Source organism: Stegostoma tigrinum, chromosome 11 (genome assembly GCF_030684315.1).
Source record: "Stegostoma tigrinum isolate sSteTig4 chromosome 11, sSteTig4.hap1, whole genome shotgun sequence".
Taxonomy (NCBI): Eukaryota; Metazoa; Chordata; class Chondrichthyes; order Orectolobiformes; family Stegostomatidae; genus Stegostoma; species Stegostoma tigrinum.
In genome coordinates, this window is record NC_081364.1 from 18,067,193 (window position 1) to 18,091,186 (window position 23,994).

The 23,994-nt window shown below is 41.3% G+C and overlaps 1 protein-coding gene across 3 annotated transcripts in view; it reads left to right on the forward strand.

The window, feature by feature from the left end:
• The first annotated feature begins 246 nt into the window (after positions 1-246).
• Positions 247-23,994, forward strand: part of LOC125460438 (uncharacterized) — a 78,838-nt gene continuing 55,090 nt past the window's right edge. For 2 of the 3 annotated variants that reach the window (XM_048547945.1, XM_048547944.1), the window contains exon 1: positions 247-565. The gene's annotated coding sequence lies outside the window, so the exon portion shown is untranslated. Of the gene's footprint in view, positions 617-23,994 lie in introns of all 3 variants that reach the window. The other variant, XM_048547950.1, reaches the window with a different exon arrangement.

Consider the following 23,994-nt stretch of genomic DNA (forward strand, 5'->3'; position numbering starts at 1 on the left):
ATTCTGAGAGAGAGAGAAAGAAAGAGATGCAGACAGATGATCCGACAGTTGCTTCTGGCAAGGTTGCAGTCCCCAGCAGAACTCTGTTTAAATCTTGCCCAGAGAGGCATGGACGCTGGGCCAGATCTAGGTTAGGAGCAAATTAATTCTTTGCAGTCAAATCCCATTATATCCTCCGTGATGTGTGAGGCCAGCTTCGGTGAGCACCGCCCCAACACATGGAGTTTTTGCCCATACGCAAACAAACATTACAGCTGGAGGTGCTTACTCAGCTCACAGCCGCCAGAGGAAGGGAGACTGACTGTTCTATACGTGCTACACTGCTGAAGAGTCACAGGAGCTGCGGTTTTATTTAGGGATGTGTTCGCATTTGAAGAACAGATTTCTTCAAATTCAACCGTGAAACGGAGTCACCGATTACATGCTCGAGTTAATGAAAATCCAAATCTGGGTCACAGATACCTGCTGCGGAAAAAGAAAAGACATATATCGAACTCAGCTGCCTGCCCAAGAGGATTTGCTGGATTCTGAAAGTGAAAGGGATTTTCTGTGCCTGCAGCACCTGGTGAGTCTGAGCCTACAAGGAGGCTGTAACATTACAGACTGTGAGACTCAGGTAATTCAACAGCAGGTAATGTCACTGAGGATTTCAGACAGTTGGTATGTTGCCGAGGAAAATTGCTAGCGGCTGGGTAACCATGGAAACCTGATAGCAGTAAGGTGATCAAGGAAAGTAGATACGCAACTGAGGGCTGGATAACCAAAGTCATGAGGTAGAGACTGTGGGAGTGAGGCGTGCGATGGTCTGTGCGTAATGCAAGAGTGGATACGTTTAGATCAGAGGACAGCAGCTGCGTGGCCAAGAATACGCGACAGTGGCTTTGTGCTGGAGGATCAATGAGGATATGAGGCAATGTCTGCGCAACGTAGGGCACACATTGGTGGTGTGAAGATAGTTTCTATGTGAATGAGGACACGTGACCCTGGCTTTATGCTGAAGTTAGATGATGTCTGACTGAACGTAGTGCAAAGGCTGAGATAATGCTTGGATGGCCAAGGGCATGTGACAGACGCTCGCTGAGTGAAAGTATGTAATTGTGATAATTGGAAAAGGACAAAATAGTTGTTGCAGGCCAAATGAGGTGTGATATTTGCTGTATGACAACGGATGAACAGATGGCAGCGTGTGATGGCACAAACAGTAAATGCAAGGACTTTGATTCATATTCCCATACCTTTTGAAACAAAAACTACATATCCACAATTGAAATGTGAATGATCTACTTTATAATGGTGCATCCTGACTTTCAGTTGATGAAAATCGCTCTTTTTTAAAATAAATCAATATGCACATTGAATTTATTTCTTTAAAATTATAAACAGGTTCACGGCTGCAAGGGCGCAAGTAACGCCATGGTAACAATGATGCAGCATGCACATAACATTAATGAGGCATGACTCGTAACCTGACTGTGTTGGATAGCAAGATATCCCATTGGCTTTACATGAACATTCAAGCTTTAAACAAATAGCTTAAATGTTGGAGGAAAATTAATCCTTTGAAGGTAACAACAATCTGATCATCACATTATTATCACTATTGCAATAATGACATATTTCCATGAAGGGGAAATGTTCAAAAGTCCCGATTCAACCCTTCTTGTTCCTGATGTTAAAAACAAGCCCCCATTTGGTCACCTTCCCAGTCTATTCACATAGTATCTGCGTGGAGTTTGATCCCTCTCCTGGTTTTAAGGAATACGAACAGGAGTAGGTTATTCAGGCATTCCAGCCTGCTCTGCCATTCAATAGGATCGTGACTGATCCAACATGCCTCACGTCCACTTTTTTGCATTTTCCCCATAACCCTTGATTCCCCGACTGATCAAGGATCTGTCTCTTTTAGCCATAAATGTACACAAGGACATTACCCTCTCCCAGCTATACATGGCAAAAAGCTCCAGACTCACAATCCTCTGAGAGAAGAAATTCCTCCTTGACTCAGCCTTATGTTGGTGTCCCTTCATACTGAGACAATACCCTCTGGTCTTAGACTCTCCCATGAGGGGAAATATCCTCTCAGCGTACCTCCTCACCCATTGCCAATTTTGTCAAGTGTTTTGGGATAATTTGTGACCTTGACAGTGTTACATATAGTGCACATTGTCTTTACTTTATGACCTGTAGATCACTGAAAAACTGGTACTTTTCATTTCTGCCCCATTTAATATTGAAAAGTATCTGCCCTGGTTACATTTTAGCTGTAGTTTTGCTGCATGTTTTTATTAACGTTCTTCCAGAACAATTTTCAAATTGAATCTCACGAAGTGCTTCAGAATTATTTCCATATTTTGGGCCCCTTTGGGGCCATCACAGAGTAACAGTCTCAATGTCTGAGTTTGCACATAACAGCAGTTAAGTGCAAAGTGTCTGGTGGCGTCTACTTAGGTTGGGATGTATGCCTGGGTGTGCATATGCATATGTTTGGAGGAGTGAGGAGTTTGGTGGCATTCATGAGCTAATGCGTTATGGGTCAAACCAATCATCTCACAAGGGTTGAACCTTGGAATCCCATTCCACTACCTTCCCCATGGTAGCCCAAGCATGTGTTCAGTAGTGTGAATGCTAATGCTCAAGACAAATGGATTCAAATTCCACCATGACAGCTGGTGAAATTATAATTTAATAAAATCCCAAATTAAACGAAACTGCAAAACACAGCTAGTGTAATGGCGACCATAGAATCACTGTTAATAATCTAAAAGAATCCGTCTGGTTCACTAGTTTCCGTCACGGAAGGGAATCTGCCATCCTTGCCCTGTTTGGACTACGTGTGACTCCAGACCCACAGAAATGTGGTTGATTTTTAATTGCTCTCGGAATGGCCCATAGTGACAACCAATTCCTAGGTAGTTGGGAATGGGCAACAAATGTTAACCTGCCAGTAATGCCCAAACCCCATGTGAGAGTAAAAAGAGAACTTTAGCCAGGACAAATGCAAAAGCATTTTTAACTAAAGGGAAGGCAGTCTGATATCTTGAAAAGGGGAATTGAGTGTTCTAGAGGCTTTAGCAACATAATATTCGATTTCTTTTCAGGGGGCATAAGGCAATTAATATAAGGATGAATTTTAAACTTTAATGTTCTGTATTTAGAGTTTTATGTAGAATGTTTATCTAGAATTCAGGGCAGAGATTACAGTGATCAATTTCCATCCCAAATGATCTCCATTGGCAATCTGCTTTTTATGTTCAAGTAGGGGATTGGGATATGGTGCGGAACAAAAACCCCTAATGAAATAAACATGATAAGGATTTCGATGGAACAGGTTTGGTTACATTTGATATGAACTTAGCAAATTTACCAAAACAGGTTGAACATATGGAGACTTGAACTTTTGCTCCCAAAGCAGAAGGGCAAAGTTGAGAGAATTCTCATATCTACAAAGTATCCCAGATGGTCAGAGTTTCTTTCTGGGAGACAACAGGTATTAACAGTAGTTGGCCCTCAGTGTGGAGGCAGCAGAGAGAATGCCAGGGCTGTGTGAAATGCCAGTCTTAGTGCTCCATGATTTGTATTAAAAGGAGTAAAGTAAATTCAGCCCACACCCTTTACCCTGCATGCTCCCAATGCCCCATTCATTCCAGCCCATGATGTTGCACCCTCCACCCACCAATCAACACATTACCCCTTATACCTCCATACCTCTCTGCCTCTTACTGAAATCCTATTGGCCTTTTATTGTCCTATGCCAATTTAATGCAAACCCATGCTCTCACCCATTATCCTTTGTCCTTACACTTTGGCAACTCATCCTAAATCCAAACTATGCCACATTAAAGTTTTAAGTCTCTGTTCCTGACTTTGCTATTCTTTAAAAAAAACTTCTATTAAAAATTCATTCATTATATTTAAGTTCCATAAAATACTTAATTCTTTATAAAAATAGGAATTCATATTCATAATCACACATCAAGAACTTCTTAACTACTTGATGTCAGTGAAATTATAAAGCAACAGGCACACTGCTGTCATAATAAGAGGTTACAAAATTAGCCCTGTAACTCAGACCATATAATGATATCTCTTAGGTTTATATCAACAGACAGTGAAATAGCAAACCTAAAGCTTTTTTTTAAAGTTAAAGGCCATGATAGTAAAATCCTTAACACCTCGATAGTTACAAAGAATTTATCCACTTTTTTAAATACGCTGCCAGAAGTAGATACTTTAGATAATCCGATAAAGGGCACTTTACCTCTTCCAAAGAAGACCTTACCTCTGAAAGAGCACCTTACTTCTTCTAACAGTGTTCCAGGACCAATCCAAAAAGTTAATTTACCTTACCAAAGAACTGTACTAAGTTGAGATCATCTCCCAAAAAGTGTAAAAACCCATGCACATGTCATGTTTCGGATGTCCCACTAACCAAAAAAAAAGTCTCTGTTTCAATGCGGCTGTTTTCTGAACCATGGAACCATATAACCTCTCCCCGTTGGTTCCTGCATTCCACCTGCTAGAAATACCATCCAACCTTGAAGTGGGTTGTACTCTGTCTGTGCTCACATGCAGCATCTGCTCAGATTAAAAACCAAAAGAACAGTGGATGCAGGTCTGAAGAAGGGTCACTCAACCCGAAACAGTAACTCTGATTTCTCTCCACAGATGCTGCCAGACCTGCTGAGCATCTCCAGCAATTTCTAATTGTTCAGACTGCCTCACTGAGACGGCTCCTTTTGGTGCATCACTTCCCAAAATGTTTGAGAGTTTAAGATGCATCGAGACAGAATTTAATCCCATTTGAAGCTCATGTTCATTTTCAGGAACGTCTCAGCATGGGTGCAATCTGACATCAGTGCAGACATTCAAATGGTATGCAAGTGTCATGTAAATGTATCATTACACCTCTCCCAACAGCTGGGACTGTACGGAGCAGGTGATCTGCACACTGATCTTACTGACCATTTGAATGTTGCAGGGTTGCCTCCCTGAAATTCAAGGGAATAGAAAGAGATTGTTTACTTTTCTATTAATCTCTGCTTGATACACAGCTTTATCCTTTGGTGCAGAAGAATGTCTGCAAGAGAATCTCTAGAGTTGGGGGAAAGCCATTAGGCCCATCAAGTCTGCACCAACCCTCCAAAGAACATCCCACACAAATCCAGAAACCCCATAAAATCCCAAAACCCTGTGTTTCTGAAGGCTAATCCATCTGGCCCTCACATCCTTGAACATTCCATGGCCAATCCAACTAACCTGGACTGTGAGAGGAAACCAGAGCACTCAGAGATGACCCACGCAGTCACAGGGAAGACTTGCAAACTCCATACAGGCTGTTACCCAAGGGTGGGATTGAACCCAGACAGCTGTGCTAACCACTGAGCCACCGTGCCACTCATGGAATCAGAGATAATGGGAACTGCAGATGCTGGAGAATCCAAGATAACAAAGTGTGAAGCTGGATGAAAACAGCAGGCCAAGCAGCATCTCAGGTGCTCCTGAGATGCTGCTTGACCTGCTGTGTTCATCCAGCTTCACACTTTGTTATTGTGCCACTCGTGGTAGGTGTTTTGCTGTTTCTGTCAGTAGATGGCAGCACATTTAAAACACAATATGGTAATTTAATCTGTTAGAGGCCTTTAGTTGGCACACTTCCACCTACGAGAGATGATGGATGCTCAGCACGCGGCCATCTAGGTTGGTGTGTGGAGTGGTATCTTAACTTGATGCACCTTTTTTGATGCATGTGAAGACCAATATTAAGAGTTTGGTCCTGCCACAAATGCCACACATGAAGGTGTAAAGTGACTTTTCTGGTTGTCGTTTTCAGCGCTGACAACTGTCTTGCAGCAGCCCCAGGTCATGGTGGTGGTGTACCCCAGATCATAGGGGCTGCTGCTATTTCCCCCTTTTGCGGTTAGTAACCCTGAGGTGTGATAGTCAATGTATAGGACCTGCATTATCCACTAGGCTAATCCTTGGGCACACCACTGGCCATCTGTGTCTAGCTACCTTACCATGAGGAACGTGTTTGGTAAAATGTTTATAGAGGCACATAATTTCTCTTTCCAAATTTGGAGGAAGCACTGATGCATGGGTACTAATAAAGTGAGGGAATGGAGAGACGAGATTGTTCCATAGAGAGTTATTACTGATTCAGTGGGTTGAATGGCCACTTTCTGCAAATTACTGTAAATAAAGATGGATATACTGGAGGTGATAGCCCTCACATCTCTTTATGACGTTAAATCGGAATATCAATTTGAGTAACCTTTCTTTCCTCCCTAGAATTTTAGTCTGACGTAATAACTTTGCGTAAGATATTGCATGTGAGCTATGTATGAATGATGGGTGTTTCTCAGTGAAACAAACTATTCTGAAATTGAAATGAAACATGATAGCAACCAGTATATTCCAGTGAACCAAGCTAGAATCTCTTAGACTCCTTCTCAAGGCTGTACAATTTTAAAGAGTTGCTTGCCTTGGTTAAGTGAGTTTGTTCGCTGCTCACCTTATGTGCTTTCCATCATTACTAACTGTGGAACTGCCTGCCAATTCGATTTCAGATATGAAGATTTCAGAGTTCAAATCCATCTTGTGATTCCAGGTGTGTGAGCAATGAATAATGGAGAGCATTCACTGAGAGTACTATTTATTTTAGCCCAATGTTATGGCACACCTCTGGTGCAGGTGGAACCTTAACCTGAGTCTTCTGGCCCAGAGCCAGGGACACTACCACTGTGCTGTGAGATTTTTCTTGCGAATGGGGGTAAACAGTGAGAGATTGATGACAATAATTAAGTAACACATTGCAAAACCCATGGAAACTGCAGAACATAGCATCTGTTCTGAATGTGTAAATTGCAGGAACAGTTGGGTGATGAAATCATGAATTTACACAGTGTTAGTGATCTAAGTCAATGGAAATAAAGGAGCTAGTCGAGCTGCTCATTCATCTATATCATGATAAACAGATTGCTGCAGGCAAGGAGGGAAAGAGAGAAGAAGGGAAGAGGGAGGAGTTTATCAAAGCAACTCTATAATCAGAATATCAATTAACAAGTTCCATCTTGTGTATTTGGTATAGCGAGCAAAGGGAGTTTATGTACTTACGTCAAAAAAGCTGATAAGAATCTGTTGAAACCTTATTTTCTGTTGTGCCCTCACCTTGATCTCAGTGAGTCTTTATCTACATGTATACATGTGAGATGTTCTGTTTTGGTACAGCTAGCATGGTTTCTGGTTGAAATAACTGGAATTAACCATGTAGCATTTGATTGATATGACCACAGCAGTTTTTTTCTCTAAACAGACATTCAAGTGTTTAATAAAACAAAGGGAACTGCTAGATGCTGGAAATCTGAAACAGGCAAAATCAGAAATTGCTGCAGAAACTCAGCAGGTCTGGCAGCATAGGTCACTGCACTCAAAATGTTGACTCTGTTTTCTCTCCACGGTTGTGGCAAGACATACTGAGATTTTCCAGAAATTTCTGTCTTTGTTTATTACATATGTATTTAAATTTCATATTGCAAACCTACCATGCATTAATCCAAAGAAAAGATCGATGTGGCAATTCAACCCTTTTGGCCTAAGAATTCTGAACTATTTCAACGCCATTCATGAAATAATAATGTTAGTTGTTTTTCCTTTCTCTGTGCAACAGTGTACAATTGTCTGTATTGAATTCAACCTGCCTTTGTTCAACCCACTTAGGATTTTGCCTCATTCATTCAGCAACTTTAAGCCACCTCCTCTAGTTGTACCGTTCCTCTTAGTTTTGTATCATCTTCAAAACTGACCATGTCTCAGAGTTTCTGAACACAAAAGGGTAGAAATTAAACCTCAATATGACATCAAACAAAAAGGGTTGATTTCAAGGTCCAACAACTTAGATCCAAACAAAACCCATTGGGTCAAGTCACTTTTCGCAGGAGGACTAATTTAATTTTGTGAAAAACGAAAGGCTTTTTTTTTGTATTTTGAAAGCATTTGCTATGAAGATGCAGTGCCTGCATGGAGAAGCATCAGTGCTACTATGACTTGGGCTTAGTGGTTAGCACTGCTGCCTCACAGTGCCAGGGACTCAGGTTTGATTCCAGCCTTGGGGAACTGCCTGTGTTGAGTTTGCACATTCTCCCTGGGTCTGTATGGGTTTCCTGGGGATGCTCTGGCTTGGCCCCACAATCCATAGATGTACAACTTAGGTGGACTGGCCATGTTCAATTGCCCAGCGTGTCCAGGGATATGCAGGCTAGGTGTATTAGCCATGGGAAATGCAGGGTTAAGGGGATAGGGTATGGAGGAGTGGGTCAGGGTGGGATGCTCTTCAGAGGGTCAGTGTAGACATGATGGACTGAATGTCCTGCTTCCACACTGAAGGGATTCTATTTCCAATCTATGACTCTACAGTTCACCAGAGATCCTTGAATTTTCCTAGTTGCCAAAACATGCAAACTGACATACTTGGGTACTCTTCATTCTAAAAAATGTAGGTTTAAAGCTGGAGATAGCGAGAACTGGAGATGCTGGAGTCAGAGATAACACAGTGTGGAGCTGGAGGAGCACAGCGGGCCAGGCAGCATCAGAGGAACAGGAAAGTTGACGTTTCGGGTCGGGACCCTTCAGAAATGGGGAGGGGGAAGGGAGCTCAGCAATAAATAGAGAGGAGTGTTGGGCTGGGGAAGGTAGGTGGGATGGTGGTAGGTGAATGTGGGCAGGGAGTGGTAGGGATTGGTCAGTGAGTTATATTTTCAAATTATACAGGTGTGTGCCTATAGCAATGCATCTCCATCAGGTGCTTCCCAGCAGACAAAAACATTGTTCCAACCAATCCCAGACAAGGATCCTCAAGTTATTGCAGTTCCAGATGGGATAGCCCAAATTGTGGCTGAGGAGGAATGGACTGGTTTCCTTTCTGTACTTACCAAACCCCTCAGTTAGTCTCAACAAGATCAACTTAAAAACAATCCCTCCTTTCTCCCAGATCAAAATCAATTTCTGGTTTAAAAGGGGCTCATTTAATCAGGCTTTCTTGAGTTAATAAAATGGTGATTTTATTAATTATTAAACCCAAAATAAATAATAACACACCACATATACACATACACTCACAGATTAGAAATAAGAACTGAGTCCAAAAAAAGACAAAAGTTAAAAGGCATACAGATCAGTCTCTCTGGTTCACTCATGTTCATGGGAGTTAAACAGTCACTTTTTGTTGTTTGTGAGTTTACAGTTCGTTGATATCCTTTTATGCTGTTTTCTTTTGGCTGGCCTTTTGGCTAGTTGGCTTCGAACGCTCAGTGATGCAGGGGTGTCAATGCAGGGGTAATTAGTGGGTGGATCTTTGACTGTGACATTTACATCACACGAGCATTCAAGCCCAGGCTAGTATATAAACCTAAAGAAAAGCATGCATTTATTTGGTACCTTTTACAACCTTCAAACGGCCCAAAATTCCTTTCTTTATAGAGTATACAGTGTAATAGAGACATACAAATTAGGAACAGAAACAGGCCATTCAGCCCCTCTAGCTTGCTCGCCAGTCAATAAAATCATTCCTGATTGGATCATGGCCTCATCTCCACTCTTGTGTATATACCGTGCCCCCCCCCACCTCCAATCATATTGACTCCCTAATTAGTCAATAATCCATTTGCCTTAGCCTTAGAATTATCTAACAACCCTGTCTCCGCTGCTTCCTGTAGAAGGCAGCCTCAAAGGCAAAATGACCCTCTGAGTGAAAAACTCCTTCCCCATCCACATCTGAAATGGGAGACCCCTACAATGCAGGAGTTTTGCCCCTACACCATATCCAAGCTTTCCATGAGCAATACCATGGAAGCTTGCCCAGCACTTATGTAAATTCTCTGTGTAGTACACCTCCTCATTTGAGCGAGATGGTTTCCTGTGCTCTCAAAGCAAATGGAGCTGCTATTAGTTTGATTTCCACAGGCTATGCTTTTGGAATGGGTCCAGCAGCTGTTTATTCTGACAGGAAAATGATTCCAAGAGGCACGGACAAGCTAGGACAATGCTGTGAAATGAATTTATCACACATCATTGCCACTGCTGCAAGAGCCAGCCTCCCATCTCAATCTGTTTCACTCTGATGATTGACATCACAGCAGAACACAACATGTTTCCCACTTGACAGTGAGTGCTGGTGCTGATTATATTGAAGTCACATCCAGTTAAAGTGACAGATGACCTGGAATACCATGCTTTTCCATCTCAGTCCAGGAGGACATTTTTCTGGAAGATTTTAAACTTGTGGAAAATTTGGCGACTGGGGGCGTTAGTCAATGTTTCCACACAACATACAGATTAGTCTAAGAAAGATGACCAAATTATTCTGTGTACCCTCAGTGCACATTAACTTTCAAAATGTGGATGTTAAAGCAGAAAAAAATGTGCAGGATTAAACAGAATTCCAATTCACTTTTATTCTGTACTTTCCTCTTCCTATTCCCATGTGCAGTCCATTTTCACAGCAATCATGGGACAGTTTGTGCAAAAGACACATCTTTAAATGTGAATCATGGAAAGAATGAGGTGTGAGTATCTTCAAACTGCAAAGGCTGCTCTGTCCTCATCTGACATCTGGCTAGCACTGCTGCCTCACAAGACCAGGAACCTGCCAGCCTTGGGCAACTGTCTGTGAGGAGTTTGCATATTCTCCCCATGTCTGCATGGGTTTCCTCTTGGTGCTCCAGTTTCTTCCCATTGTCCAAAGATGTGCAGTTTAGGTGGATTGGCCATGCTAAATTGCCTATCGTGTCCAGGGATGTGCAGGTTAGGTGGAGTAGCCGTAGGAAATGCAGGGTTACAGGGATGGGGTAGGGGTGTGGGTGTGGGTTTGTGTGAGACACTGTTCAGAGGATCAGTGTGGCCTTTGTGGGTCAAGTGGCCTGCATCCACGCTGTAGGGATTCTATGGTTCTGTCACATGAATACAGACACACAAACTATTCAATTATAGTATCCTCAAACTCAGCAGAAACTAGTGTTCAAATCTGGCACATTTCTGAATGTTTCAATATACTGCATCCTTTTAGTCATATTTTAAACCATTGTTTTGACACCTTCTCGAATTGAGGCTTGAGTTTTTAAAGAGGTGTACAAAACCATTCTGGACCACTCCTCCCTCTTTAGGCTATTCATTTACTGAGATGAAATTCCATCAACCAGAAACTAATGTTCAGCTTCTTTCACAGTTTCATGGCTATTAAACCATTTCATGCAGCAAGACCTGGACAATGTTCACTCTTGGGACAATAAATGCCTTGTGCTATACATGCTACACAAGTGCCAGCCAATGATTTTCTCCAATAAGAGCATCTCAGCACCTCCTCTTGACATCCAGTGGTAATGTGTTCCTTAGGGAGGACCAACTATTGATGATCTTGTTTCCATCATAAGGTCAGCAGCAGGGATATTTGCTAATGATATTTTCAGCATCATTGCAACTTCTCAGATACTGTACCCATGAGCATCAGGCTCAGTATCATCAGTGGCAAGTAACAATTGAGCGACATAAGTTCAATTACCTCAGTTGTATTGCCTAGCATCAGCAGAAACTGAACAGGAACGGCCATATATAGACAGTGGCTTCAAAGGCAGCTTAGAACCTGGTAATTCTGGTGTGTGAGTCACCTTCTCAAGACCAACTAAGAACGAGCAATAAATGCAAGCCTTTTCAGTAATAGCTACATCCTATGGATGAATAAATAAAGTAAGTTTAGAAAGCTGCAAATACTATGAACGTGTCCATTTAATGCAATTTTTCAACTATGCTTTATTTTCCTTTCTGTTAATATTTGAGTGACAACAGCCACAAGCTTTGACTTGTCCAAACTTTGGCTTGATGAGATGTTTTCAGTGAATCTTAGATTTGCACTGGTTTATGAAATCTTGAACTTGAGCACAAACCATTGAGCTTATTTATTTGCTGTGTGAAATCCCCTCACAGTTACTGAGATGTTTCCAGGAGACTGCAAATGTTGATGCACTCCCAGGGACTCCCTAGTCTTAACCTCAAAGGATCTGCTTTCAAAGAGAAACATTGCCATAAATTATTTTAAGAATAATGGCAATATTAATACCATACAGTAACACATATCAGGAGAACAATTTTAACCTATCTACTTCAGAGATAGTAAGAACTGCAGATGCTGGAGTCTGAGATAACACAATGTGGAGCTGGAGGTGCACAGTGGGTCAGGCAGCATCGGAGGAGCAGGAAAGATGACATTTTGGGTCAGGACCCTTCTTCAGAAAATCTGTTTTCCTGAAGAAGGGTTCTGACCCAAAACATCGACTTTCCCATTCGTCTGATGCTGCCTGACCCGCTGTGCTCCTCCAGCTCCACACTGTGTTAACCTAACTGCTTATCAGGATTAGATTCAACCTTGCCAAATACAATTCACAATCGATACATGGAGAGTAAAATGGTATGGACTATGAAACAGAAATTGTGTCCAATCCTGTAAATTGCTCAACAAATACCTTAGGATAAAATTTGTTCTTTAGGATCTACAAGTACAAAAATGATATGATTAGTAGAAAAATGTTTGGTATTGTGAGCCTCCTAAAGACTTCCTAGGGACCTATAGTTTGAAAACCCAAGGCTTAGATCTTTGAAGTTGTATATTCTAGTTTCCATTTTCTAGGATGAAAATGTCACATACATACAAAGGTTACTCCAGGCACCACTACATATAAATCAGACCATTACGTTAGGTCCAAACACCCCCATTTTTGTGGTGAATAGTTTTGGGGAAAGGCTAGGAGGGCAGGAGGAGTCAAACTTTGATCCACTTTCTCCATTTAAAATTTAGACATTGGCAGCTTTGATTGACAGATGAGGTTAATTGGTTCTATATAGAGAGCACACTGGGTGAATGTACATGGAACTGCCATAGGCTGGCATGGATGGTACAAGGGACCACAAAGTAGCATGATTCAGCATGGATGTGATATGGGGAGTATAAGGAAGAGTGAAAGAACATGAGAGGTGAGGGTTAGAGGGTCTAAAATTTAAAAGCAAGGACAAAGACACAGAACACAATGAGGTGACCTCTTAACCAACCTGCCTAAGCACTAAGCAGAACCCATGATTTCCCCTGAGCCCTTTCCTGTGGTGAAGGTGGGGGCTGATTTCAGTTAACACCGCACTCTCCTGAGTGAAAATTCACCCTTTCCAGGCAATTTCTTTAGAGTTGGGCACCTTGAGTTGGGAAACTGCCTGTGTCCTGCTCCTTGCCTCCTGAATTAAAATCTAGCCCATTAAAACACTTCCTGAGATTTATTCTATCATCAGAAAAGCTAGAGGTTTCTAAACAGTCCTGTGTTAACAGACAAAATGAAAACCCAAAGAACTGCGGATGCTGGAAATCAGGATTTAAAACAGAAATTGCTGGAAAATCACAACTGGTCTGGCAGCATCTGTGGAGGGAAATTAGAGTTAACGTTTTGGGTCTAGTAACTGTTTCTCAGAACTGGATTAACAGAACATGGGTAGGGTGAATAGCACATCTGTTCCCCAGGGTAGGGGAGTCCAAAACTAGAGGGCATAGGTTGACGGTGAGAGAGAAAAGAATTAACAAGGGCCTAAGGGGCAACTTTTTCCTGCTGAATGCATGGAATGAGCTGCCAGAAGTGGTGATGGATGCTGCTACAGTTACAGCATTTAAAAAACATTCTGGATGAGTATATGAAAAGGAAGGATTCAGGAGGAAATGGGTCAAACTCTAGCAAATGGAACTAGATTAATTTGGCAAAACTGGTCCACATGGACAAGTTGGACCAGAGGGTCTACTTCCGTGCTGTATGACACTAGGGCTCTATAACTGGATCAAATGCATTAAGAGATGATGTCCATGGAGACTCGGGGAAGGAAGTCCCAGGTAAAGTAATTGGAAACAGATCTTCCACCGAATGGGCTTGCTGGGTTGAATGATTCTTTCCCATCTATTATTTTTTTTATGTTGCCACTGAATGCTGCAAATAGCAGAGGTTTCAGAAAGGACTTCCAGAACTCCACAACACCCATTTCTCTGACAGCTGCTTCGTCAGTTTGTCTTATGCTTTCTATTTCCAGACCAATTTTCAAATATGCCAGCTAAGTTACCATGAATCCTCAGTGCCTACATTTGTGTTGAAACCCCGAAGTACAGAATCTTACCAAGCGGCTTCTGAAAATCAATCGTAATTACATCTGCCAGATAGACCACAGCAGTAACTTCAGCAAAAGTCAATTCTGGTTAAGTCACTTTGCACGGGTTAGAGGAAACTGAGTGTGACTTCTGCCCAAAGCTACGACAAGGCTGATTTTGGGAATTCTGGCAGGAAATGAGTCTGCTGCCAGCTGACTGGTCACGTTTATGGATGGAGTTGGGAGTTATTTTGCAAAGAAGGCCTTGAACAACGCAGCACCAAGACAGTGTATTTTCGTTGGCCAAGGAGATTTCCATTAAAATTTAACTTTAAAAACTTCCGGAGCCTTTTCACAAAGGAGATCGCCAATAAAATTTAGCTTGAAAATATTCCCGGGCCTTTTTACAAAACCCTTCAATTTTCTAACTATCTCATAGATGTCAACACAATTGAACTGGCATAGGACTGTTGCATTTTTAGCTGCTTTATATGGATTTTAAATTGTGCCTGAGCATTGCAAGTGATGGATTTTGAGGCGCAACCCACCTTGAATGGTCGATAGAGAAAGACATTAACATCTCCTCCAATTCTGTTTGTGAAGCCAATCTGAATACTGCACAAATTAAACTACTCTGATCCTCTGAAATGGGCTCCAGTCTACTTAAATGAATGTCAGTCATATCCCCTTCCTGCCCTCAATGAACAAGACAGAAATGAACAAAACACTTCTTTTTTGAATTGGAACAATTATATTATCAATTCTCCAATTCTCAAGGACAGGCTCGTATTTTTGAATCCTATAAAAATGAGGTAGAGACAATTACAAAAAAATTAAAAATAAGGTTGTTCTGGAGACATATTAAATGACTGAAATAACACGATGGGTATAACTAAAGTAATAAGTAATTCAAAACTGTACAAACTAAGTGAGGTAGAGAGATCATAACAATTTATCCAGATAATGGTGGCAAAACAGGACAGTAAGGAAGGTTTTACAGGAAGAGAACATTGTAGTGGTGTCACATGTAGCACGACATGAACCCAAGATTACGGTTCAGTCCATCTTCATGGGTACACAACTTGGCAAACAGTTTCTGCTCCGCTATTCTGCATTGTTGTGTATCTCAAAGGCTGCCTTGGAGGACATTACCTGAAGATGGGAGGCTGAATGTCCTTGACCGCTAAAGTGTTCCCCGACAGGGAGGGAACATTCCTGTGTGGTGATTGTTCTGTGGTGTCCATACATCTGTTGACATGGGTCTCATCAACATACTATGCCTCGGGCATCATTGTCCACAGTGTATGAGATAGACAACATCGGCCAAGTCACATGGATACTACCATCACACACGGGAATGCCACCCACCTTGCATATGGCAGATACAGGTAAGGATGGCAGTTTCCTTCCCTATAGGATATTAGTGAACCAGATGCTTTTTTAAACCAACAATCGATAATGGATTCACAGCCATCATTAGATTCTTAATTCCAGATAATTATTGAATTCAAATCCCACCAGCTGCCATTGCAGGATTCACACCTGAGTCCCCAGAACATATTCTGGGTCTCTGGATTAAGAGTCCAGTGATAATACCACTAGGTCATCACCTCTCCAGTTAAATACTCAATTAACTAGAAGTTCACCCTGGAGCTTGAAAAAAATCCACCAAATTCATAAGAAACTTCAATGACAACCTGTAGAACATCATTGTGGTTTGGAGCCAGTCCAGCCTACATTGGAGTCTTCCGCCCTTTCTGTCAGTCGCAGGCTTTTGTGTTATTGTAAAAAGGTGTGTGCATTTATACTAAAAGGTCAGAAATCCCATGACACCAAGTTATAGTCCAACAGATATATTTGAAAACACAAGTGTTCAGACCGTAGCCCCTTCATCAGGTGACAAAGGAGCAAGGCTTTGAAAGCTTGCGCTTTCAAATAAACCTGTTGGACTATAACTTGTCATGTGATTTCTGACCTTGCCCACCTCAGTCCAACACCGGCACCTCCACATCATTAAGAGACAGGTCTGATTAGAGAGAGTGAAAAATGAAGTAAGTTGTAGATTGTTTCATATTATACTACATTGGACTGGATTCCATCGTGTGTATTTTTAGGCAAGGAAGGCAGAACAAACAGAATTTTAATTAAGGAGAATGTGAATAAAACCCAGTTAATAAATATTAAATTCATCTGGACTGAATGTAATAACAAGATCAGACAGAGGTATGGAAGGAAATGAAATGCTGATTGTGTCTGGCCAAGTTGGATTTTTAAGGAGTGAATTGCAAACTGTAATCTCTCCCCAGCTACTCGCTCTCCCTCCCAGCAAACTTATACTTAAAAGGTGAGCTACTCTTTTCAGTGAACCCAGACAATGATTATTCACCTATATATGGCATCATAACTAAGCCTTCAACTAACTTTTGTTATGTCAGGAGGATAATTTAGCCTCCCTCTTTTTAACTCCGCTTTGCTGCTGCAAACAATGTTTGCCTTTATTTTTAATATGAAGGTACATCATAAATGAATTAAAGATGTATTTATCGAGATCAAAATAAAAGAGTCAATTAGAGGGCTTTCTGAAGTGAAAGTAAGAGGAGTTTTATTAGCTGCCAACCCCGAAAAAAGACACATGGTATCAAACACAAGTACAGGTAATAAGTACAAAAGAAGACAGTGTCTGGTAAGATAAAGACTAAAAGTCTAAATGTTTAAAAGCTCTTAAGCTCCTTGAGAGTGTTATAGTTTAAGTCTGAATTCACAGCCGTTTAATACTTTGCCAGAATTCTTAACAGTGGTGAAGTTTGTGGATTTTTTTTGAGTTCTCAGTGAATGGTTATTTCCCCAATGAAAGAAAATGTGCAAGAGAAACTCAGCACAACCGGTAGCCTCAATGGAGATGGAAGTAGAGTTTGCTTTTCAAAGGGTGCTGTTTATAAGATGCTAAAGGAAGCAGGCAGTGAGAGATCATCTTTCAGTTCTTACTTACAAATCCTTCTCTCTACCCTACATCCAGAAAGCATTGTTTGAAATAAAGTTCGGTGTGTATTCCTGAGTCAAGTTTGATTGTCTTTTCAGTCTGGTTAATGGACTGGTGAGCCTTTTATCTCCCACTTCTGAAATGATCACACAAGTGTGAGATAAAATAGGGGACATAATTTTCTTAATGCTCACTTTGGTTTTGATGACTTTAGACAAAAGTAGTAATTCCTATGCAGCTTCATTTATTACTCATCAAGCTTGCTTCAGTTTCTAGTCAGACAACCACAGCAATCATTTTAGGTCCACGTGTCTTCCTTTTTACAAACCATTTTAATCATGAAAGGGCTCAGCTATAACAATCAGAGAATAAAATGTAAAATTCAATAGTCCTTATTTACCATTATCATCACACCTTATTTGGTGTCTACATGTAAAGTGACATTAGTGTTCCTGTTTAGTGACTAGATTAGGTACCTTGCCCTTACACTATCAACAAGCCTGAAAGCATAGACCAGAAGTACATGATTTTGATGGGGTCTGCTTTTCTGACCTGTCATGAGCTTGTGCTTCCTATGCCCATGGGCTATTTGAACTTCTGTGACCTGAATTTCCACCACTCCAGCCAAATGCAACACATTCCGAGAATCACTTTTGCTGACATTACAATAAACAGAGGTGTTGGAAATAGTATAAATATTTGAGAGAACTGCCTTGGCTGGGAATGCAGGCAGAGAGAACAATGAAAGGCTGGATTTGGAGGACATTTTGAAGTGAAACCATTAATTAGAAACATACATCTTTCCAGCAGCAAGTCTGTCTCTGTATTACCAAAAGGTTCAGGCTTGGGAGAGGTATGCTTCCCACTGGTATGGTAACCAGTGCCAGGATCTGAGTCAGGAAACTACAAGTGAAAGTTGGATGGGTTGATCCAACAGTTTAATTATTTTTAACTCCTTGACCGTCTTGTCTTTTCAAACTGTTCTAAGATCTTTCATGAATTGAGATGTAGTTTTATCATTAGAAGAGAAATTTTAATAAGTTATAAACTATTAGCGCTGGCTGCAGTGCAATAGAGGAACTCTTCTCAGTTTCCGAGAATACTAGTCACAAAGTGGGAATGTCTCAAATTGCTGTGGTCTCTGAACAGCTGCCACTCTCAGATGTCTGATTTACACAGTGGATATGCTTTTAAAAATGTATAGAATGCAGAGACTATCTGACCATTTAAGACTTCAGGCAAGGTACAGGCACAAATTCAGCATTTCGCCACTGTTATGCTTGTAAAGGTCGCAAGAGCCCTGGTCTATGACGCAATCAAGTTAAATCGTTTTATTCTTGTTAATTAGCTACTATGGTTAATTAAGTATTTATTTACTTGCCCTTCAATCTGCTGTTATAGTTGTACTCTGACCACGCATGACAAACAGCAAAATGGATTTCAGATACAGTCATAATCAGTGAACAAAAAATTTCTGAGGGAGAGGCCGAGAAACTAAATCAGTAATTTGTTTTGCAACCTCTTTAAGGTGTGGGACAATATTCGTTGGGGCAAGATATCTTGTTTTATATAGGCAAAATATTGTAGATGCTGGGAATCTGAAATAAAACAGAAACATTTGGGAATAAACAGTGGCCCTGGCAGCAACTGTGGAGAGACAGAAACCATGTTAATATTTCAGACAGAGAACTGGAAAAAGCTGGAAATTTGACAGGATTTACAACAATATTGGCTTATATTTATGCAGTGCTGTCAATGTAACAAAAAGTGTCCCAAGTTGACACACAGAATGGTTACAAAATTAAACATGTCACAGATCAGATAAAAAAAGGTTTAGATCAACAGCTTGGCCAAAGTCTTAGAACCAGTTCTGAAGACCAGTCATACCAGACTCGATGCCGGAAATCAGAAACAAAAACAGAAATTGCTGGGAAGTTTCAGCAGATCCGTGGAGAGAAAGTAGGGTTGGCATTTCGAACCCAGTGACCTTTCTTCAGATGCTTAACTCTGTTTTTCTCTCTGCAGACCTGCTGAGTTCCTGCAGCATTCTTTGTGTTTGTTTCAAATTTCCAGCATCTGCAGTATTTTGCTTTTGAATAGGAATGGAGTGAGGTAAGACCAGTCCCACAAAGCTCAATGACAATGGTGGGGTGTTGGAGGGGGACAGTGTGGTCAACAATTTCAAAGGCTGAAGACAGTTCAAAAAGAACAAGGAAGAAGAGTTTACCTTTGTCTCATTCATGTGGAATGTAGTTTAGGAGTCTGATAAGCTAGAGTTGCCAATCATGTTTCAATGTATTCCTGGAGATTTCATCATATGGAAGATTTTACCTTCCTTCAGCTTTTAGTCAGCTAACATACCCATTCTTAAAATGTGTCCCATGAGGTAATTTAAAGAACTCCAATTGAGCAACTTACTTAGTGTCCTTCTTTTGCCTTCTCCCTGTGATCCTGAACGCTGTTCCTTCTCAAATAACCATCTAATTCCCATTTGACTGTCTCAACTGAACTTGCCTCCGTCATCTCTCATGATTTTGAGCACTTCAAACAGATCTCCTCTCAGCCTTCTCCAAGGAGAACAGTCCAAGTTTCTGGAAATTTATCTTCATTATTGAAGCTACTCAATCTAGTTCCAATCTTGAAGCTTTTTCCATACTCTCGCCAATGCCTTCACATCCTCCTTCAGATGTGGTACCCAGAACAGGTCATATTGCTCCAACCAAGGCCAAATCAGTGTCTAACACAAGTTCAGCACTATATCCTGGCTATTGCACACTACATTCCGATTAATAAAGTCAAAGATACAGTATGCTTTATTAACTGCTATCTCAACATGTCCTGTCAGCCTTAATAACATATTATTATGGCAAGATGCTGGACAAAGTTTAACAATTTGTTATGATTCCAAATGGGATGCACCAAATCATTCCTGTCCTCTTCAGGAGGGATAAACTGGCTCCTATAAGCTATTCAACTACCTCCCTCACTTGGTTGTGACAGGATCAATTTAAAAATGATCCATTTGCTGTGGATACCCTTATATCAGACCCAAATGAGCTTATGTTTTAAGGGAACCAAGTTACCCATGCTTTCTCGAATGATCAACAAAGTGAGTTTATCAATAACTAAAAACAAGAAGGAAAAAGTAATACAGCGTACATGCACAGGGTAGAAAGGAGAGGTGGCATTGTCATTGGCAGTTGGGCAATTGATCTTGAAATTCTTGGGTTCCTGGCTTGTAAAAATTCTGTAATCCTGATTTCTTTTGAAGAGGCTGGGAGCATCAGAATGAGTGATATCCTTTCCCCTTCTTTTACCTGCAGTGCTTAAAATGGCTGTTTTCAAGCTCTCACAGCATTCTAGTCCACGCACTACAACATCAGCCAATGACACACACCAACAAGCGTAGCAGTCTGTTTTCTATCACTTTTTTTGTATATTTGGTCCAAATACGTTCAGCAACTGGTTTTAAGCTGAGGTCTAGAGGAAAATCAGGCCCGTTGTTATCTCTTCTTCCTAAGTCTCTCCCAGTTTGAAGTTTCCCAGACATTTTAAAAGTGCACTATTCCATACATTATGATCATCACAGATTACAATGCTTCCAAGTTTCATATCATATATATCAGGACAAGCAAAGATTTTAACACTGACTTCTGGTGAACTCCACAAAAAACCATTCCTCAGCTCAAAAAAATCTATTAACCACTACTCTCTGTTTCCTGTCACACAACTAATTTTGTTTCCATGTTGCTATTGTCACTTTCTTTCCATAACCTCTAACTTTATTCACAAGTCTGTTGCATGGCTGTGCAAGAGATGCCTTTAGGAAGTCTGTATACAACACACAGCATTGCTTTATTCAACCATCTCTGTTAACTCTTCCAAAAACTTCAGAAGACTAATTAAACATAAAATTCCCTTATGAAATCCCATACTTGCTCTCCTTAATTAACCTGCATTTTTCCAAATGACTAAAGTCCCATAAGACCATAAGATATAGGAGCGGAATTAGGCCATTCAGCCCATCAAGTCTGCTCCACCATTTGATCATAGCTGTATGTTTCTCAACCCCATTTCCTACATTCCCCCCATAACTATTGATCTCCTTACCAATCAAGAACGTATCTCATTCTGAGGAAGAGTCACCAGACCCAAAATGTTAACTCTGAATTTTTTTCTTCACAGATGCTGTCAGATCTGCTGAGATTTTCCAGCAACTTCTGTTTTTGTTCCTGATTTACACCATCTGCAGTTCTTTAATTTTTTTTAACAGCATTTCTTTCTCTGTCTTAATGACACTCAATGACTTGGCCTCTACAAGGCTCTGCAACAGATTCACCCCCATCTGGCTGAACAAACTCACCCTCATCTTGGTCCTGAAGGATCATCCCTTTACCCTGAGGCTGTGCCCTTAGGTCATAGTCCCTCCTACTAGTGGAAATGTCTTATCTGCATTCACTATATCCAGGTATCTGAGTATTCTGTAGGTTTCAATGAGGTATACACTAACCTATCTAAACTCCATCAACTACAGATCCAAAATCCTCATCTGCTCCTCATATGACAGGTCTTCATCCCCAGTGTCATTCTTGTAAACTGCCTGTGGACTTCCTCCAATGCCAGCATCGACAGGAGGCCCAAAACAGCTCACAATATTTCAAATGTGAGTTAACAAGAGCCATATGCAGTATCAGAAGTGCACCTCAACTCTTGCATTCTAGCCCTCTTGAGATGAATGCTAACATTGCATTTGCCTTCCTAATTGTCAACTGAAGCTATATGTTAACCTTAAGAAATTCTGAACTCAGACTCCCAAAGTGCTTCAGATTTCCAAAATCTTTCCTAGTTTAGAAAATAGTCCGTACCTCTATTCTTCCTAACAAAGTCCATAAACTCAGACTTTCCCATTTCTATTCCATCTGCCAACTCTTTGTCCACTTTCCTCGCCTGATCAAGTCCTTCTGCAGCCTCCCCCGCTTCCTCAACACTGTCTGTCCCTCCACTTATCCTTCTGTCATCTGCAAACTTAGCAACAATGCCCTTGGTTCCCTCATCCAGATTGTTAATGTGTAATGTGGTTCCAACACTGACCCTTGTGGAACTCCTCTCATCACCCATTGACATCCCAAAAAGTAGACCCCTTATTTCTCACTTTCTGCTTTCTGCCGGTCAGCCAAACTTCTATTGCTGCCAGTATCTTGCCTCTAACACCATGGGCTTTTATCCTATTTGGCAGTCTCCTTTGCAGCACCTTGTCAAAGGACTATTCGAAATCCAAATGGATCACTTCCACTGGTCACTTCCAGGGCCTTTGCTGTATGCTGTGCCTTCAGTCAATTTTGATATCACATGTTGCGGATCACATTTGTTGAACAGGAACAACTATGATGTGGGTGACCTCAGGAGGAGACCAGTGTGACTTAAGATGGTTGCAAATGTTTCAATGGCTCTTCAGTAATAGGCTCTCTGTTGATGGAGGATGAGAATATTTGCGCGTGTCCTTCTGCAATGAGTTGTTTAATTGTCCAGCACCATTCACATTTGGATGTGACAGATCTCCAGAGCTTAGGTCTGATCCATGAGTTGTAGGCTCACTCTGCTCTCTGCCTGTTACTTGCTGTTTCCTCTGTTGTCATGCAAGCGGTCCTGTGCAGTGGCTTCTTCAAGTTGGCAACTTATTTCTGGTGCACCAGTTGCTGCTTCTGGCAAATTCTCCGGCAGTCTTCATCGGATCTCATTGATCCCCAGACCTGATAGCATACAGTTCTGGTCACCACACAACCAGAAGGATGTGGATGTTTCGGAGAGGGTACGGAAAAGATTTACCAGGATGTTGCCTGGTATGGCAGATTTTAACCATGAAGAAAGGTTGGATCGAATAGGTTTGTTTTCACTAGAGCACATGAGGTTGAGGGGCGACCTGGTAGAAGTTTATAAGATTGTGAATGGCATGGATAGAGTGGGAAGTATGAGGCTTTATCTCAGGGTGGAAAGGTCAATTACTAGGGGACACAGGTTCAAGGTGCAGGAGCAGAGAGGTGAGTTTAAAAGAGATGTGCGAGACAAGTCTTGCACACAAAAGGTGGTCGGTGCCTGGAACATGCTGCTAGAGAATGTGGTGGAAGCAGACACAATAGCATCATTCAAGAAATACCTGAATGAATACATGAATAGGAAGGGAGCAGAGATCTTATAAGTGAAGACAGTTTTAGTGTGGAAGGGTAAAACGTGTTGGTGCAGGTTTGAAGGGCCAAGGGTCCTGCTCCTGTGCTATATTGACCTTTGTTCTTTGTTCTGATTGTAATAGTAGAGTGGGAGATATACCAGGCCATGAAGTTACAAACTATGGTTGGATACAATCCTGCTGCTGATGGATGCCCAGTCTTGATATTGCTAGATCAGTTCAAACTCTAGCCCATTCAGCATGGCGGTAGTGCCACACTGCACAGTGGAGGGTATCCTCAAAATTAAGACAGTACCTTGTCTGCACAAACACTTGTTGTGGTCATTCCTATTGATACTGTCTTGGGCAGATTTATCTGCAACAGGCAGATTGGTGAGGATGTGATCGAGTTGGTTTTCACTCTTCATCTTTAATACCTGATGCAGACTCAATCCAGTAGTTAGCCCTTTAGGTCAATCAGTACTGGTGCTGCAAACTCCCTCCTGGTGATGATGCACATTGGAGTGCCCCACCCAAAGTACATTCTGATCCCTTGCTATCCCTCAGTGCATTTTGCAATTGGATTTCAACATGCAGGAGAACTGATTCATCAGTTGAGGGGGGTGTAGTAGGTGGAATTCAGAAGGTTGTTTCCTTGTCCATGTTTGACTAGATGACAATAGACTTAATCTAG